The 15124-nt window shown below is 40.5% G+C and overlaps 1 long non-coding RNA gene across 2 annotated transcripts in view; it reads right to left on the minus strand.

Moving 5' to 3' along the window:
• Nucleotides 1–15124, minus strand: part of LOC102150924 (uncharacterized) — a 59030-nt gene that overhangs the window by 30484 nt on the left and 13422 nt on the right. The window contains exons 2-3 of one of the 2 annotated variants that reach the window (XR_289915.3): nucleotides 13296–13385; nucleotides 11403–11542 (exon numbers count right to left, since the gene is read on the minus strand). This is a non-coding gene — a long non-coding RNA (uncharacterized lncRNA). The remainder of the gene's footprint in view (nucleotides 1–11402; nucleotides 11543–13295; nucleotides 13386–15124) is intronic. The other variant, XR_011435070.1, reaches the window with a different exon arrangement.

Consider the following 15124-nt stretch of genomic DNA (forward strand, 5'->3'; position numbering starts at 1 on the left):
TGAATTTTGTGGCCAAAATCTTCTTATACACCATTAATAGTAATAAAAATTAGTTAAATCCTGGTTTGTTGGGTGGGCAATTTGGCAATATTTTTAAACTTTTTAAGCATGTACAGAAATTGATCGGGAAAATGATCCTAATTTTCACACCTTTGCTAATGTCCTCCTATATACTCCAGGCTTGGTCATGTAGCTTGCTTTGGGCAGGGGGATGGTAGCAAACTTGACACTTGGCTTAAAGAAATGGTTGAATATTTCTATTTCCTCTTATCGACCTCTGTCTTGCCATGGGAACATGCTTTGGCTAGGCTTTAGGAGAAATGCTGAGGCTATCCAGACTAGCCAAGGGCTAATCAACCCCCAAATATGTGGGAAAGCCCCAACAAGATCAACAGCACTGCCTGCCCCCATCTGACAATAGACATGTGACTCAGTGTAGCCAAGAAGAACCGCTAATATGTCATCTTGTGAATAATAATAAATGGTTGTCTTAAGCTGTTATACAAAAATAGCTAACTGATGCATGGAAATACCCTTTGAAAGCAATTCAATACAAGAATTTTTACTAAAGACACACTTACCTTCTCCAAGGAGAATTGTAACAATTATTTTTTTATAACAAACAATGCTATGGGAATATTTATTGCAGCATTTCTGTTCACAGAATTCTTTATGGTAGCATTGTTTGCACTAAGAAAATAGTTGGAAACTACATAAGTGATCATCCGTAAGGGATGGGTTAAAAATCTTTTAGATTGAAAAAAATGTATGTGGCAATTAAAAAACATGACTTAGATTTATATATTTTATAATACCACAACATGCGTTACTAAGCGATAGAAATGATTTGCAAAATAATATATAGGCTTTATATTTTGTAAATATATATTTATAAATGTAGGAAAAAGTGTTTGCAAGTATACACAAATTGTTACCAGTTCTTACTGCCGAGGAGTGAGAAAGAGGGTGATAATGAAAGAGACTTTTATATTTTCTTTTATACACTTGTGTACATTTTAAATTTACAGTTATATGTAATGCTTTTGTCCTTTAAAAGATAAGAAAGACTTTTTAAAAATGTATTGAAGAAATTGCGTAAGGAACCACAAATTCCTCAATATATGTTTAATGTTTATGAGGCACTGGGTATGGGACACAGCCATTGACACTCTTGTATTTGCATACTGCTTTTGACCCAGTGAGTGCTTCCCCCAGCGTGAACTCACTTCTCTGACTTTGGTAGGGCTGAGGAATCATCATCACAATCTGTATACAATTGGGTTTATTAAGTGCAGCCATATTGTTTATGAGTCATAGAAAACATGTTCATTTTCCTATCCGTGTTAAAAACCGCTTGGAGGATTGATGGAGTATGGCTTAGAAAATGTTTTGGAATTCATGTGAAGATGTGTTAGGATAAATCATTGCTAGTTACCATATACTTACACAAACTTAAAGGATAAATTTAGGAAATTGATTAAATGCACGGTCTTTTCTTTAACCTTTCTGTAGCAGCACCCGGACAAAATTTCCTGACGCCTTGGCAGGGAAGCTGAGAGGAGAATTGCTCCTTCTCTTGCTGATTTGATCTTGTGATAGAGCAGGGGCTGGCCGAGAAGGTAAGTCACTTAACAGCAGTGGGACTAAGTTAACAGAAGGACTAAGAGGACCTAGGAGGTGAGAGCTTTGTGTTAGGTGCTGCAGGAAAGAAGGAAAGATCTGGGCCAGAATGGGGTCCTTGACCTCAGAGAATGGCCGTTGGCAATTATGCAGCCTCTGCTACATCTCATGCTGCCCAAGTTGACCTCATGCCGCATCCTGCTGTCTTCGCCATATTTTTATGAGCCTTCCACTTACTACAGTGTATTCTCTTCTTTTGGTAAATATAAATACTGACCAGGGGAAAACTAAGACAGACAAGGGAACTGTCTTCACATTGTGACTAGACAAGCATCATTTCAGAGCTCCACACTGCTAGCTGAGCTCTGAAGGAGGAAACAGAAAAGGGGAGGGGAAGTAGCCTGCCCAATTATAACCTCCTCTGCAGCACAGAGTACTATAGATTCCACCTGTCCCTCTATGATTGACAGAGCACTTGTAAAACCTGAGACACCACAGCTCTTGGCTTGGTATCCAAAACAAGTCGGAACTTTTAATTCAACACTGTTTCTCTTCTTGTTTCCTACTTTTAGTTACAACAGCAAAGTTATCAGCTGGAAAGTTGCTTCCCACATCAGCATTTTGAGGTGCATCAGGTGGTGATGTGTGTGGGCCATGGGTCTCGTGAGCCATTATTTCATTGGGATCACAGTGGCCATGCCAGTGAGAGAGGAGCAGTGTGCTGAGTGCTGCCACATTCACCTCCACCCTTGACAGGGGCATAGTCAACCCTCAGTTGGTAAGCTTGAAAGGTCGTAGAGTTTGAGTAAAAATCAAAAGCCTAAAAGTGAGATGGAAGGAATACAGAGTCTTACTGAGAACTGGCTTTGGGGGCTTATGCATTTCACGACGGGTGTACCAAAGTTGGCGACACGAATCATGCAGTCCTGGCTCTGCACCAACTATTGGCATATTATTTTTAAGTCACTTACTTCTTGGGACCTCAACTTTTTATTTGAAAAATGAATTCTAGAATCACAGAGTTGGAAGCAATCTTAAGGAACAATTAATTCAATTGTTTTCCAGAGATTTTCTACATGATCTTGAATGCTTCTCTAAACTATTGCTTGCTGGAATTCCATTATTCTTGTAGGAACACAGAGAAGGACAAAGAAAGTCGAAGTGGCGAAATTCACACCCCACCTCCACCATTAGCACTGATACCACACCCCTCAGAGGCTCCTTCAAGCTTCAGGCTGTCCTCAGAGGTCAGGAAGCTGCTGTCAAGATCAGCAGCATGTGTCTCTCCCTCCATACCAAGTTGTGACATAAGAGGAGAGAAAGGCGCGGGCAGAGGGTTGGCAAACAGCAGGTGTAGCCATACTGCTCTACACACAAGCTGCTCCGTTAGATCTTCCTTTCTACATCTTGCTTTAAGCTCCTCTTTAGGTTTCTAAATCCTACCGTTTTTATACCAATAGTAGAAAAAAATTGGCCACTGTAATCCTTCAAACACCCTTATCAGGCTGTGGACTGAATGGATCAAGGCAGGTGCCTAAGGAATCGTCTCCAATTAGGCACAAACCCCAATCAAAAGCAGTAAAAAGATTAAGATGATTGATGAGAGTGAATCAAAAAAATGTGGGAAGAAAGGAGAACAACACTTTTAGATAATGAAAATCAACGAAAATAAAGTTAGGCCTGGTTACGCACCACTTCACCTCATCACTTCTATAAAATGAGAAATCAGACAAGTGTTCAAAATCCTCTCTCACTGAGGACTTCTACTGCTGGTTAGGATGCAAAACAACGTGACAGACCTTCAATCCCATAGTTAACGTGCAGGTGTATACACTCATCAATATGCATCAAACTGTATACTTAGGACATGTACATTTCACTATATAAAAAGCATATTTCAATTATAACCCAGGAGGTGTGAAGGAACAATTTTCTTTCATTTTACCTTCATCTGAAGTTTCGACTTAAGGAGCAGATTATCTTGTCCAAGGAATTGTCCTGTTCTTCTCCCATGCCTGCCACCCAGTCTCCTCAAACAGACATAGCTTTAGATAGTGCTAATGTAAATCTCAATTAAAATCAATTTATAAAGCTTAGATCATGCCCACTATTGCTCCAGAATAGAAGATGGCAAAACCTTTCAATCACATACCACCCTAGCAATAATTTTGTTGTACTGTAATCCAGTCTTTCTGCATCAGGGCTGCTTTTATGAGAAGTAATATAGCGTTATGGTTAGGAGCTCTGACTCTGCCAGTACCACTTACTTTCTCAGTGGTGGTGGGCAACTTAGCTGACTTCTCTGTGCCTCAGTTTATTCGTCTTTACAATGGGTACTGTTTTGGGTTGAATTATGTCCCCCAGATAGATGTTGACATCCTAACCTCCAGTACCTGTGAATGTGAACTTATTTGGAAATAGGGTCTTCGCAGATGATCAAGTTAAAATGAGGTGGGCCCCAATCCAATATGGCTAGTGTCGTTATAAAAATGAGAAATTGGGACATTGAGTTAGGCATATATAGAAGGAAGACAGTATGAAAGAATATAAAGAAGGAAGACCGTATTAAGGAATGTATAGAAGAAAGAGAGTATGACATAGAGAGAAGGGTATCTGCAAGTCAAGAAATGTCTAAGGCTACCAGAAGCTAGGAGAGCCCCAGAACAGATTCTCCTTCAAAGCCCTCAGAAGGAACCAACCTTGCTAATACCTTCATTTTGAACTTCTAGCTGCCATTCTATGAGACAATAAATCTCTGTTGTTTAAGCCACTTGGTGGTACTTCAGCTGGTGGTACTTTGTTATGACAGCCCTAGAAAACTAATATAGGGATGAATGGCAGCATCTTCCTCATGGAATTGTTATGAGGTTCAAATGAGTCAGTAAATATAAATACTTAAAACGCTGCCTAGCATATGGTAAGTAGTCAATAGATACTAGCATTAACTCTTCACTGAGTCCTATCCACCACAACTGTGATATATATTCATGTGCAATGCCAAAGGCCAGGACCAATAAAACGGGGCAATTAGCTCAAAGAGCTTTTCACTGTTTTCCCAATTCTTATCCCTTGCATCTGGTTCTGAAACTGAGAACTAGTTTTCTCAACTTTTTCTTAAACTCTTTCTTATTCCCAAGTCTGGAAAATTTATATTACACATTTTCCCCCCACATCAAAGTGTGTCTTCTCTGTTCCCACTGCCCTCCTCTCTTGCTTACACACCAATTCTAGGATCCAAACCCTTCAAATCTCTCTCTGTTCCCAAATCGAAACTTTCTAGAAAGATCCAAAACACTTTCACCTGGGGTCATTTTTAATCATCAATAGTTTAAAGTGTTATGACTCTCAATCTGCAATTCAAAGTACGATTTGAACAAGAACCAAAGTCTTAAGCTCAAGAGAGAGGGTTTAAGATGGTGGCATAGGAAGATCCTGAACTCATCTTCTCCCATGGCCATAACAACTACATATGGAACAATCGCCTCTGAAAAGGACCTGAAAACTGAACGAACAGAGCCTCCACAAGAAAATATAAAAGGACAGCATCAAGATGGGCAGCAAAGGCAAAGAAATAGTCTCACCAAGGAGAAAACCACACCTCAGCCACAATGATCAACAATCAGGAGGGATCTCAAAGGTACAGAAACTTTCGAGGAGCAAGGAATTCAAGGTCGACATCAGGCAACCCAACACTTAGATCCTGCATAGGTGAGATGAGCCCACCAAACATCAGGATTTAAAAGCCAAGGAGGATTATGTCCAGGAAAACTATAGAACTATAGGGAATGGAAAACCTGTTCTTAAAGGGTTCATGCACAGGCTCACTTGACCCAGAAACCAGTCCAAAAACACCAGTTGGAAAAGCACAAAGATTATAGGTAAAGGAGACTCACTTACTAATCATAAGCCTCTGCCAGAGAGGCAGGAACCAGTTGGGACTCTCCTTGGGGACTGAGATACTGGCAGGAGGCATTTTTGTAGTCACACTCTATCTTGCTAATGCCAGCACTGGCAGGTACCATTTTGGAATTCTCTGTCTAACCTGCTAGCACCAGTGGGCACACCTTACTGGGATCCTGCCAATCCCTGAACCTCAGTCGAGCCTCACAGCTGGGCAGGGCAATAACCTTGTCCACCAAAGAGCTGCAGCGAACTTGGCCATGCCTCACAGCCAGTTCAGGGGCCAGCCCTGTTCACCAATGATTTGCAGCAGCTATGGGCACACGCTTCAGCTAGTCCAGACACTGGCCCTGCCCATCCTCTGGCCACAGACACAGCCCCACCACAACAGGAGGGTGCACACAGACAGGACACCCCTTGAGTTCCTGGCTGTAGTGGGCAGGGGGGATTGCACTTCTGAACCCCACAAGACATCTCTTATATAAGGCCTCTCCTTCAAGACTGGGAGAAGTAGCTGATCTGCCTAATACATAGAAATAAGCACAGAGAGCAAGACGAAATGAGGAGACAGAGGAATATGTTCTAAATAAACAAGACAAAACCTCAGAAAAAGAATGAAACAAAATGGAAATAAGCAATCTACCAGATAAGGAGTTCAAACTAATGGTCATAAACATGCTTACTGAACTCAAGAGAAGAATAGATGAACACAGTGAAATCTTCAACAAAGAGATAGAAAGTATAAGAAAGTACAAAACAAAAGTTATAACTGAACTGAAAAATCCACTAAAAGGTTTTCACAGCAGACTGGATGAAGTAGAAGAACAAATCAGCAACCTGAAAGACAAAGTGATGGAAATCATCCAGATAAAGCAGAATAAAAGTCAAAAGAAAAAAAGTAAGAAAAGTGAAGATACCTTAAAGGACTTTTGGGACAATATCAAGCAGAATAACATTCACATTATAGGGATTCCAGAAAAAGAGGAGAGAGAGAAAGGGCCAGAAAAATTATTTGAAAAAATAATGGCTGAAAACTTCCCCAGTGTGGGGAAGGAAATAGACATCCAGATCCAAGAAGCCCAGAAAGTTTCAAATAACATGAACCCAAAGAGACCCACACCAAGACACTTTAAAGTTAAAATGGTAAAAGTTACAGATAAAGAGAGAATCCTAAAAGCAGCAAGAGAAAAACAAAGTGTTACGTACAAGGGAAACCCCATAGGCTATCAGCAGATTTTTCAGCAGAAATCTTACAGACTAGAAGGAAGTGGCACAACATATTCAAAGTGCTGAGAGGAAAAAACTACCAACCAAGAATGCTCTACTCAGCAAGGTTATCATTCAGATTTGAAGGACAGATTAAGAGTTTTCCAGTTAGGGGCCGGCCCGGTGGCACAGTGATTAAGTTCGCACTTTCCGCTTCTCAGTGGCCCGGGGTTCGCCGATTCTGATCCCGTGTGCGGACATGGCACCGCTTGGCACACCATGCTGTGGTAGGTGTCCCACGTATAAAGTAGAGGAAGATGGGCACGATGTTAGCTCAGGGCCAGGCTACCTCAGCAAAAAAGAGGAGGACTGGCAGTAGTTAGCTCAGGGCTAATCTTCCTAAAAAAAAAAAAAAAAAAAAAGTGTTTTCCAGTTAAAAGCTAAAGGAATTGATCACCACTAAATTGAATCTATGAGAAATGTTAAAGGGACTTCTTTAAGCTGAAAAAAAATGGTATTAATTAATAAGAAAATTTACAAACGCAAAAATCTCACTGGAAAAGGTAAATATATAATGAAAATAGTGGATCAATCACTTACAAAGCAGGTGTGAAGGTCAAAGAACAAAAGTGGTAAAATCAACTAAAATTACAAGAATTAGTTAAGGGATGCATAAAATAAACAGAATGTAAAATGTGTTATCAAAAATATAAAACATGGGGTGGGGATTAAATGGCAAAATCTTAAGGTCAAGAACAGGCTCTGCTATTGGAGGATTTTAACCATAAGGCAGTGGTTAACAGCATTTTAGAGGACTGAGGGTGGGGATGGCAGATGTCAAGGTCTCCTCAGACCTCTGAAGTCACCCCTTATTTCACAGGACTAGACCACCACTGTCTCAATTTTGTTGCTTTGTCAATCAAACTTGGTAACAATTCAGTCAAAACATGACTTGCCCTTTCCTGTAACTAGTATAGTAGAGAGATTGAATAGGTTTATCTATCACCAAATAGAAATCCACTTGATAGAATTCAGAATCAAAGAATGTAATTGAGCCACCAATTATTTAAATACCAACTTGAGAAAATTGAAGGTAAGCTTTCAGTGCCACCGTGTTGACTCTGCCATCTAGTCCCCAGTGCAATTCCCTCATCTACCAATGGCTTAAAAATGACTAAGTTTTGTCAACAATTAAAACTTTGTGAACCTTAAATAAAAATTGGCTTACAAACATCTCAAGGGACATTATAAATCAAGTAAACTGAAAATCATTCTACAGGTTATATATCCCTCATGGTCTCAGCAGAAAACAGATGACATGCTAAAATCAGGCCATTTAAGGGGAGTTTAATTAAGGAACTATTTACAAAGATCTGGGCAGGATACAGGGAAACCACAAGGGATGATGTAGAGCCAGAGCTTAGCAACTGTGAAGTGCCTCCACCACCCATAGCCTGAGGAGCAATGAGAGGGAGCAGTTACCAGAACCTGGAGAGGGAGAACCGTGTGGAGAGGGCTCCCTGACAGTCCAAGGATGCAGCCAGCTCGTAGCAATCCCAAAGGGAAGCAACCAGGAGGATAAATACCCTGACCTTACCATCCTTCTTACTCTCTGGGCTGTGTTTCGCATAGGCTAATCTCAACTAGAAGCCAGAAGACTAAAAATCTTATTGATATAATGTCCCTAAAGATCAGCACCCAAGGATATATAGCAGAATGGAGAATGTGGAGAGTGGGTCAAAGAGGAGGTATCTAATATAACACGTGACCTTGGATACACCACTGGGCCTCTTCTAACCTACATTTTTCCATGTTTGGATCCCAGCAGCCAGCCCAGTGCTGATGCAGAATCAATAAGTTCCTATTGTGTGGGGGAATTGAGTCTGTAAAGTAATATATTTAAGATAGATGAACTCCCTAGATCCTTCTAGCTCTAACATTCTCTGATTACTAATTGGTTCACTGTCCTCAAATATTATTCAATAATTGTGGCCAGACCATAATAAAGAGGTCACCATTGCCAAAGACGACTTTCACATCCTAGTCTTTATATTCCGTTATCTCTTCCATATAAAAATACAAAAATGAGTTGTTCAAGCGTTATTCAATGAGACATCTAAAGAGAAGACCAAAATATTTAGGTGGAGATATTAATGTGTGATAGTAAAGGAGGAATATCTCTTTGATTGCAAAATAAGGCACATTGAGGAAATCTTAAGCTTATTAGAGAATAACCTGTGATGTACCATAATAATGGGAGATGGAGCATATTTCTAGAACTATTGCTACAATATTCAGTGCTTTATTTCAGTAAATATTTGGAGTACTGCTCTTGGTATTCTTGGTACTCATAGTGGGTGCTCACAAGTGCTTATTATATTGAAAATAAGTGCCAATATTTTACCAGAAATATGTGATTTTGCATTTAGGTGTATAATTTGAAAAAGGTTGCTACTTATTTTATTTTCCACCAATGCTTAACTTAGAAATTTGCAACATCTCCTTAAGTAGGGGCTATATTTTCCCAGTAGTAATTTCATTTCTCAGTAATTGTTACACACGTAGGTACAAATTGAATTGCTTAGAGTTGTTAGCAAAAATTAAGCTAAGAAGAGTCCTATATTTCCTTCCAGATATTTGTTTCAAAAACACTTTCTATTCCTAAAGCTCTGTCATTTGTAGGAAAAGCATCACAAAAATATTTTCAGTCATCCAGCTCATTTTGCAATCAGCTCTTCAACTGCATAAATCTTAAACAAGTTACTTGCTAATTTATCCCTAAGATCTTATCCTCGGGATTTTTGGTCCTGAATTAACCCTGTATGATCTTGTCCTCTTTCCCTCAACGAGTCAAATCCTCCTCTTCTCTTAATTTGGTTTATATTTGTTCAATATTTGTATCTTGGGGAAAAAAATCGTACCTTAAAACTCCTCCAATTATATCTCTAATTACTTTTATGCTTTCTTATTCCTTTTTCCTCTCTTAATTCCATTCATTTCTTTCTTCTTTATATAAACTTTCTCTCTGAAGTTCTTCAATGAGGTACTCAATAGTTTAAAGGGTCATAGAATTTACTGGTAAGACTGTCAGAATTTAACAAAATTCTGCCAAAATTTTCTTCCACTGTATGTTCTTCTCTCTCATGATGTTTATACTGTCTTTCCCAAGGACTCACTTTTCCAGTGGGAAAATAATGTTCCAAGAAACCAAAATGACTTTATCTGGCTCTCACTGCTATTCAGTTGCACAGCTGGGACTTGCTCCCTGGAGCTCTGATTTGCAATTAGGCAATCTAACCTCAATTCTATTCTTTGTAATAAACAGCAAACGAGACCTGTATTTCACTTAAATCTTCCAATTCGAAAAGAATAACATACCTGATATTCTTTCCTTGAAACATTTGGTTTATAAAGACTTGAAATAGATATTCTGTTCTGAGTGAGTGTGTCAGCAGCTCAGAGATGAGAACTGATAAATTGTCCCCTGAAATCATTAAAAATGCTGTTGAAAAAGGATGTTTGACATCTTAATAGGAAAATGACAAAATAAAATGTCAGTATTCTTGCTTCCCTACCTAAGGCTCCATTAGACACACTCTAAATGATGGTGACTAACACCTGCTGTCCGGCGTTGCTCCACATGCAACAAAAATAACTCCTCTAAATATTCTAAAGAAAGTTGGAAGTGTATGTTGGCCATCTGTCTGCTTTAATTGGTTTTTCATTAGAATCCTACCATTTCTGGAGATACATTCCATTTTTGTCTCTCTATTTCCTTAAACTGACCTCTAGGTAGATGGGGAGGACAGGCCACCTGAACACATGTAGGCACGATAGCATTTGCAGCACCGCCCTTGCCAGGCCCAAAATTAATGCCCAGTCTGCGTGCACATGCAGCATCCCCTGTGTGGAGCCTCATACCCTTTGTCTGTGCTTTCCCAGGGTTCTGTGGGAGAACTGGTGAGGGTTTGATTCAACTAGTACCTGCTGAGCTCTAACCAAGTGTCAAGCCCTCTGCCTGGTGTTTCCCATGGGTTGCCATCACCTCCACCATAAATGGAAAGAGGAAGCTGATTCGCGGTTCTGAGCCACTGCAGCTGGGGAGGTCATAGTGTCGATTCATAGGAAGCACCACATGGCTGTGCAAATGTAAGGTCTATTTTACATTTCTATTCCTGGCGCCGAAAGTGCTTTAAACTCTCCCATTCTTAGAATGCAAAAAATGAAAAGGTACTCTCATTCAAAAGATTCCTGGAAAGTGAAAACAGATGCAAGAGAAAGGATGATGTGGACAATCAGAAACTTAAAACTACTCACGTTCATTTATAAGGTCCATAAAGTAAAATCGTATCACGTGTGACAAAAACAGTGCAAAACGTTGCAAGGATTCACACCAGCTAAAAAGTAGGTCCTTAGCCATACTGTTGAAGGAGGTGTTATCGCTAGTTTCTTAGTGAGGAGAAATCAGAAACTGGTATCTCAACCCCCCGTGTTTCCTTCATAGTTTGTCATATATAAGTGCACATAAATAGGCACTTTCTTTCTCTGGAAAGAGTACTATTCTAATGTTCTCGAAAAATTCTTTAGCGGTTCTTGTAAAGTCTGTTATGCAATACCCCTCTAGGACTGTTACACACAGATGCTTAGTATTGGTGGATCTTACCTGCATATCTTACCTGAGTACAAGACACAAGATCAAGTCTCCAGTGTAGACCAGTCCAGACAGTCCAGGTACGCTACACATTACACCACTGCACTCCACGAAAAAAGGGTAGAGTCGGGCCAATCGGTCTAGACGATATCTTCTCTCTAGCTCCTAAATGAGAGAACAATCAGCACACCTATAATTACATGGCCACTTCCCCCTATGATGCACTCCCCTCCCCCTGGCCAAGACACTGTGGAAGAGAGGACAAGGAAGAAGGGAGAGAAAGGGAAGGGAAACCTGAGGGGTCTAAATGTCAGCAGTCTTGTCTATGAGCAACAGTTAAAGGTAGTGAGAGTGATTCATTCATGAAAAGGGAGACGAGAGGCATTATATGCTTTCAAGTGTTTGAACTTAAAGGAAAGGTGTTTAAGTGACACCAGGGGTGGGGTCCTCCTAGTTTACCCCAAACCTAAGAGTCTGTGATGCTCTGGGAGAAATTTCAGACAGCTAGGAAGATAGAACTTGCCCTTATAAAAGGATATACATTCTATTTTAAAGTATCTTATTAAAGCCTACAAACTAAATATGTAAGTGGTCAGAGTAGAAAAATAGCCAGATATAAGGGAGATGAATTTTTATTTGAGTTTTAATGACAGAGAGGGGGTTTAAAAATGATGTATGTCAACACCTCAGTATACTTTTCCTCCTACGTTGTACAAAGAATGGGTGACATTCATCTACTGGAATGTAATGGAGGTAAAAAAAAGCCAGACAGGCCTGAGTTCCAAAAACTGGACTTCACCCCTTTTAGCTGTAAGACATTGGACAGGTTACTTATGATCTGTAAATAAAGATGTCTACTTCCTGGGGAGGATGAAAGTAGATAATCTATGTGATGGCCCATAGCACTATGCCTGAACATGATAGCTCAATATATATTTGTCCCTTTCCTTTTAATCTCAGAAAGTTTTGAAAAAATATTGTCAAAGGAGTGGGCAGTGGCTTATTCTATAAACTTCAATTCACCAAGTATTTAGTGAGCTCTCAGGCAGTGCCATGCTACAGGACTCTGGGGACTAAAAAGAACTAAGTTAAGTACAATAGGCATTGATACTCTCCACCAGCTTGGGTTACAAATAGTGTTGGCTTGACCCTATGTAACCACGTTGGCAAGAAGCCCAGTAACACTCTCTGGAGAATTCTCTCCAGTCCCATCCCAAATTGTACATAGATCCTGGAAGCTCACTGGTTTCAAAAGGGGTTAGCCAATCTTTCAAATGCCCAGCAGAAAGAGACAACAGGATGCCTGATCAGACCACGGCCTTCTGGTCACTGGACCTCCACAACCCAGAGGGTGGGCATCTAATGCTGTGGTCATGTCAATGATGCCAAACCCCTGCATAGCCCAGAAGTTTGGTTGCCCCAAACCTAGACCCCAGGTTACAGTTCTCTCTCATACATGAGCAATGGCCAATGTTTCTCAAAGCACAACACCACTTCCTGTGTGCTGGAATAAGTCCCTCCCTGAACCAATGGAACCCTTAGGCTATCTTCTATCTTGCTAATCAAAGATTAGAGCAATGGTCAACAAACTAAAGGTGGGCCAGTTCTGGCCCACTGTCTGCTTCCATATGACCCACAAGATAAAAATTATTTTTAAATGGTTAAAAAATGTATATCAAAAGAAGAAGAATATTTCATGACATGGGAAAATTTATATGAATTTCAAATAAAGTATCTTTATTTGACCATAAATAAAGTCTTACTGGAGCACAGCCATGCTTACTCACTTAAGTATTGTTTATAACTGCTTTGGCATCATAACAGCAAAAATGTTTCTTAAGTTATTGTGACAGAGACCATATGGCCTGTAAGTCTAAAATATTTACTATCTGGCCCTTTACAGAAAATGTTTACTGACCTGTAGATTACTCAGTCTCTTCCCTTTCAAGAGGCCCCTGGGCCCCTCATCCAAATTAATCCATTGCTGCCTTCTGAAAGTTCTGTAAACCTAGGGAAGACAGATTTTGCCAGACATAAACACAGCAAAAGGAGTGCTACACTCTTTGCCCAAGGCAGCAGTACCAACCCACATCACACCAACAAGGCCAGTCCCGACGATAGAAGGGATTTATGGTCTCTGCTTACTCAGAGCAGCAAATCGGAGTTTCCACAAAACATATCTCCCTTTATATTAGCTCCCAGACACTTCTCACACCAAAATATGAATAACACACAGATTAATGACACTAGAAAGGGCCCAGAGCCCACCCAAAGAGAAAAATTGGGCTAGCCAGCAGGAAAATCTTTGAAGGTCCTTTAGCTTAATATAATCCTAAGTAGAAACACATGCATCTGTGTATACAAGTCTGGAGTTCAGGAAAGAGGCCAATACTGAGGGAGTAAATTTGTGAGTCATCCACATGGAGATGACATGAAAGCCATGGGACCAGAAGAGATTATCAAGGGAGTGGGCATAGACAGAAAAAAGGAGAGGCCACATGCCTACGTCCCCGGTTCTCTGGCAGAACATAGTGTAACTTTTTAAACCACAGCCATGCCTGACCAATATAGCCACAGCACACTTACCTAGTAGTCTAAAGGATTTGGAAAATTCTTGAAATAAGGAAAGGAGTAGAGCAACCCTAGAGCTGCCAAAAGATGTCCTAGAATGTATTCTCCATAACTCACAGGAGAGACCGCTGGGTCATCACTCAAGACTTATTTTTATTTTGAACTTAATTATCAAATTTAATGATCTCATTTCCAGCATATGGCTGATCAGAAGTTAGCAATAGCCTGTTAGCATCTTGTACAATGACAACAGCTAGAAATGACCGAGAAAAATGAGTCAGACATAGGATAAATAGTGATGAAGACTAAAGTTTGGGCTTCCTGTTGTTTAGCCCATTTCTCTTCCTAATAAATGATTCCCCCACCTCATCGCTGAGATGGTAAGTGTGTGTAGTCCTATCTGGTCTAGCCTGAGCCATGGGCCCATTAGTGCTTCTTCAAACTACTATTTAGTTCAATGTGTATTCAGAAGGAGGGGTGAGTACCAAGTTGGGGGAGGTGCCAGGGGCAATGCTCCGCCTCCCCTTGAGGATCCAAGCAGTTCTGCTCTGGCCCCAGGCTTGCATGCTCTGCTTAGGACCACGAAAGTGCCACAGTGAACTCTCTCCCCCAAGAGGTGGTTCAGTGGCCGGTGAATGCTACTAGAGCGTGATCCTTAAGAAGGATGCCCATACGATTTAGCTTCCAACCTGGGACACTTCTGAGTGTAAAATGGGGTGCTACTACAACAGGCATCAACAGAGACTGTCTCAGGCAAAGAAGGATGCATGATGTCACCCATCAACACCCACACTTCTCCTCTCCACTCCCATTACAGGCAGCTTATGAAAGAATTTCTCCCAATCGCGTAAAATATTCCCTGAGATGACTTCTGGTAACCACAATTTTCCCTATCTTAGAACATTTCTGGAAATATTTTAGTACTTCTAATAAATTTGAGATCCCATAACATTTATTGACTGAGCCATTCATTCTTTTTCTGTTTGTTTTTATTTTAAAGATTGGCACCTGCACTAACATCTGTTGCCAATCTTTTTTTTTTTTCTTCTTCTTCTTCTCCCCAAAGCCCCCGGTACATAGTTGTAGATTCTAGTTGTGAGTGCCTCTGGTTGTGCTATGTGGGACCCACCTCAACATGGCCTGATGAGCGGTGCCATGTTGGTGCCCAGGATCTGA

Source organism: Equus caballus, chromosome 2, assembly GCF_041296265.1.
Source record: "Equus caballus isolate H_3958 breed thoroughbred chromosome 2, TB-T2T, whole genome shotgun sequence".
NCBI classification, from domain to species: domain Eukaryota; kingdom Metazoa; phylum Chordata; class Mammalia; order Perissodactyla; family Equidae; genus Equus; species Equus caballus.